This window comes from Elephantulus edwardii, unplaced genomic scaffold (assembly GCF_000299155.1).
Source record: "Elephantulus edwardii isolate Elephantulus edwardi_28Jun2011 unplaced genomic scaffold, EleEdw1.0 scaffold00017, whole genome shotgun sequence".
Classification (NCBI taxonomy): Eukaryota; Metazoa; Chordata; class Mammalia; order Macroscelidea; family Macroscelididae; genus Elephantulus; species Elephantulus edwardii.
Window position 1 is genome coordinate 16,751,709 of NW_006399767.1, and position 5,340 is coordinate 16,757,048.

Below are 5,340 nucleotides of genomic sequence, written 5' to 3' on the forward strand. Positions count from 1 at the left end.
GACATCCTCTGTTATGGGGGAAAGGAAAAAAATTAATCTCCTGCTATTAAGGAGCTCTGGTGATCTAGCGGCAAGGAGCTGCACTGGAAACTAACGGAGCGAGTCCCCAGAAAAGATCACCGAGCCAATTAGCCGAATTAACAAAGTTTATTTTGAGTTCGAACCCGGGCTTCCGCAGCTGATGCAGCAGAATCCACCTGAGAGCCCCGAGCTGGCGCATGCTTTTTCCTTTTATACCTTTGTTACGTTGTTTAACTATAAGTTCTACGATTGGCTATCTATAGCAGTTAGAGTACTAGTTTGCTTTCAATTGGTAAGCTATAGCTCAGGGAAGCAGTTTGGAGACTTGTTCGAATCTGATTGGTAGGGAAACGGTTTGGAAACTTATTTGAATCTGATTGGTTACTTCAGATATAGGGGAGTCTGTTACTCTTGCGAGAAGCCCCATATGCCTCTTGTGGCAGTTGACTAACAGGGTGTGGTTTACTACAGGTGGGGGTTGTTTGCTAGAAACTCCTCAAGCGGGTGAGGTGGGTATAGCTGTACTTTACCAGAAACTGAGTTTCTGATACCTGGTTTTTACAGAAGGCGTGTGGTTCGAATCCACCACTCGCTGCACAGGAGAAAGATGGATAATCTCCTCCCAGGCAATTACCTGCCCCTGAAAAACCCATTGGAGGATCAGCAGTGGGTTTAGTTCAAACTCAATCATACACAACAGCAACAACTGCCATTAAGTTGATTCCATCAAGTATCAAAGCTTTCAGAGTAGAACTGCCCATAGGATGTCCAAGGCTATACATCTTTATGGACTCAGACTGCTTCATCTTTCTTCCCCAAGGAGGCTCGTGGGTTTGAACTGCCAATCTTTTGATTAGCAGCTGAATTCTTCAACTGTTTTACTATCACGGGAGTGGGAGGAAATTGCTTGGAATTACAGATTCATCATTTCCTAAGGATAATGTTAAACATCACCTTCGTTGTCTATCTAGTGCTGCACTCACAGAGATACTGAAAATGAGTGGTTTTAACAAACAGAAGTTTGGGGTTGGTTTTTTATTTTTTTTTTTTTCACAGTTTAAGAGGCTAGAAGTTCAAATTCAGAGTGCCAGATTTAGGAGAAGTTGTGTTTGGTTTTTTTTTTTTTAATAAAATTTTTATTATATACTGGTTTACTTACAAAGCTCACATACATTGTTTTTCACATTGGATCTTTCCCATTTCCTTTACCCACCCTCTGCCCATCAAACTGTGTGACTCTATGAATAAATGGCTCCCCCCTATCCGCACCACTCAGCTCCACCTTTCCCCCTTGGATCCTCAAACACATTCTAGAATAATGGTCTTATACAGTATTTGTCTTTATGAGACTGAGTTAGTTCACTCAGCATAATGCTCTCTAGCCTTTCCCATGTTATGTGGTATTTTTCAAAATCATTGCTCCTGAGTGCTGCATAGTATTTCATCATGTGAATGTACCACAATTTCTCAATCCATTCATTTGTTGATGGGTATTTAAGATGTTTCCATTTTATTGCTATTTTTTAATAATACTACTAAGAACAAATCGGGAAGGGTGTATGCCAGGGATGTATTCTGTCTCCATATCTTTTCAATCTATATGCAGAACAGATTATCTGGGAGACTGAGCTGTATGAAGAAGAATGTAACATCAGGCTTGGGGGAAGATTCATCAACGACCTGTGTTATGCAGATGACACAACCCTGCTTGCTGAAACTGAGGAAGACCTGAAATGCTTGCTGCAGAAGGTCAAGGACTGAGTTCTTCAATATGGATTAAAGCTCAACATCAAGAAAACAAAGATTCTCACCACTGGGCCAATTTGCAGCATTATGATAGATGGTGAAGAAATTGAGATTGTTAACAGCTTCAGTTTGATTGGCTCCAAAATCAATAATACTCTTGGTACCAGCAACCAGAAAATCAAGACATGAATTGCACTGGGAAAGTCTGCTCTCAGGAACCTCTCCAAAGTACTGAAGAGTAATGATGTTAATCTGGAGACTAAGACGTGCCTGATCCAGACTATAGTCTCTGCAATTGCTTGCTACGCATCAGAGAGCTGGACAATGACTAGGGATGATACAAAGAGAAATGATGTATTTGAGCTGTGGTGCTGGAGAAGAGTGTTGAATATACCATAGACAGCCAGGAGAAAAAACCAGAGTCATCCTAGAGAGGGTGAAGCCAGGCTTGTCCTTGGAAGCAAGGATTCTCAGGCTTTGCCTGACATACTTTGGTCATGTTGCAAGGAGGGACTGGTCCTTGGAGAGGGACATCATTCTTGGAAGGGTAAAGGGATGGTGAGAGAAAGGGAGATGGTTTGATACAGTGGGGTAATGAAGGAAGGCGTGTCAGAGACAATAAAGTTGGCACAGGATAGAGCAGGTTTCAGGGATGTTGTACAAAGAGTTGCTATGAGTCACAAGCAACTCGACAGCACATAACAACAACTATGAACACTGGTGTACAAATCTCTGCCTCTCAGTTCTATGTCCCTTGGGGTGTAATTCAAGCATTGGAACAGCTGGGTCATGTGGAATTTCTATGTTCAGCTTTTTGAGGACACACCAAACTGCCTCACAGAGTGGCTATACCATTTTTAAATCCCATCAACAATGTATGAGTGTTCCAATCTCTACACATCTTCTCCAGCATCTATCACTTGCTCTCCTGTTAAATTTTGCCATTGCTACTGAGATGAGATGGTATCTCATTGTGGTTTTGATTTGCATCTCTCTGATTGCTAGTGATTTTGAGGATTTCTTCACGTATCTGTTAGCCATCCCAATGTCTTCCTCTGGTAAAAGTCTTTCCATATCTTTTACCCATTTTCTAATTGGGTTTTCAGTCTTTTTCTTGTAAATGTCCTGCAGTATTCTGTACACTTTCATTGTGAGATTCTTGTCTAAGAAGGAATTGCTAAATGTTTTTCTAAGTCAGTAGGTTTTCTTTTCACTCTGTTAGAAAAAGTTTTTAATGCACACATGAATTTAATCTTTAGGAGGTCCCATTTATTGACGTTATCCTCTCCTCATTGTGTATCTGGTACTCTTTCAGACAAGATCTATCTGATATCAGCAAAGATATTCCTCTTCTGAATTCAGCTTCGTTTTCTAGCAGTTCCTTGCCAATATACTGTTCTGTTGTGCTGTGCTGAGTCACTTGCAACTTGCAGCTCTAAACTCTGCTCTATCTTAAGCCAATCTTACTGTCTCTGACACATCTCTATCCCACCCCACACTGCCCCATTACTTCAGTTACTGTGTAAATCAATCTAATCTGGGGTTTTCCTCTCCCATGCTGTCCCTCCAGTTTTCTGAGCGGAATGTTCTTCTCCAAGGACTGGTCCCTCCTGGCCACATACCCAAAATATGTGAGACGGAGCTTCAAAATCCTTACCTCAAAGAAGCAGCCTGGTTTCACCCTCTCCAGGACAGATCTGTTTGTTCCCTTGGAAGTCCATTGTATGTACAAATTCTTCTCCAGCACTACAACTCAAAGACATCAATTTTTCTTCTGTCATCCTTATTCATTGTCCAGCTCTCTGATGTATAGTAATTGTGAAAAAAAAATGTCCTGGATCAGTCTTTATACTGACATTGTTGCTCCTCAGTAGTCTGGAGAGGTCTTTGACAGCAGACTTTCCCAATGCAATTAATCTTTTTATTTCCTGGCTACTGTTACAAAGAGTGTTGATTGTGAAGCCAAGCAAGCTGAAGCTGTTAACAATCTCAATCTCTTCTCTGTCTATCATGATGCTGCTAACTGGCACAGTGGTGAGAATCTTTCTATTCTTGATGTTGAGTTTCAATCCATATTAAAGGCTGCAGTCCTTGACCTTCTGCAGCAAATACTTGGTTTCATCAAGCAAGGTTGTGCCATCTGCATAGTGCAGCTTGTTGATGAGTCTTCCTCCAATCCTGATGCCACATTCCACTTCATAAAGTCTAGCTTCCTGAATGATCTCTTATACATATAGATTTAAAAGGCAAAATTTACATGCATGTAAGTCAGTTGGGCCCTGACTAAATCTCCAATTTGGAGGCTCATATGTGAAATAGTTGGATTCTGGAGGGTAGGTTCTCTTGTCTTAGTTGAAAGTTGAGTGTAAACTGTTTGGTTGTTTTTATTTCTTTCCCAATTGTGTGTGAGTTGATTGGTTGCCTGGATTGGATTTATTGTATGTAGCTGACAGTCAGCTGTGGGCTAGAAGCCTCTTGTTTAAGTCAGTCAGGACCTGGGGAGCAGGCCTTTGTATTTAAAAGTTATCTGGGCCTGAGGGCCTCGTGTTAATTGTGTTTGGGAAGAACATTATTCTAAGTGGTACAACACTGCTTTGTCAGTATGCTGTAATGAGATAACTTGGGGTTGCTGTGATACTGAATGCTGAATGGTTTCCCAGGGTGGACAGGGTTGGGTAGAGATCCAAGGGTAAGATACCCTTGGAAGCAGGACTGGCATCCACTTACTAAACAACAGACCTTTGGAAACTCTGAACATTTGAGAAATGTTATAAAACAGAGTTCGGATCTTTTGTTCATAGGGTCACTATGAATTGTACTTAACAGCACATAACAACAACAACATGATATTTATGATACTGTTTGATAATTTCCATATTCTGTTAGGCAGCCTTTTTTTTTTTTAAACTAGAGACAAATATGCTTCTCATTCAGTCAATTGGCCAGGTAGCTGTATTCCAAATTACTTGGCATAGACTTATGAACACATCCAGGGTTGCATTTGTTTATTGAAACACTTCAATTTCTATCCCAACAATTCCCAAGGCCTTATTTTTTGCCATGCAGCTTAAACTTCTTTCAGTTCTTGATCATATACCACTTTCTGAAATAGTTTCATGCCAAACAATTCTTTTTTGTCCCTCTATTCCTTCCATCCTCTTTTGATGCTATTGTTAAGTGCCATGTTGTTGTTGTTATTGTTGTTGTGTGCATTCGAGTCACTTGTGACTAATAGCGACCCTAAGTACAACAGCCCTAAACTCTGCTCTGTCCTGTGCCAATCACACTGTATCTGACACACCCATCCCAAGTATCCCAGTCACTGAATCAATCCACCTCATAGGGGGCCTTCCCCTTCTGCACTGTCCCTCCACCCAACCAAGCATGATGTCCCGCTCCAAGGACCTGTCCCTCCTTGCAACATGTCCAAAGTATGTTAGATGAAGCCTTAGAATCCTTGCATCCAAGGAGCAGCCCGGTTTGACCCTTTCCAGGATGAATCTGTTTGTTTTCCTAGCAGTCCATGGTACCCTCAATACTCTTCTCCAGCACCACAGCTCAAAGGCATCAATT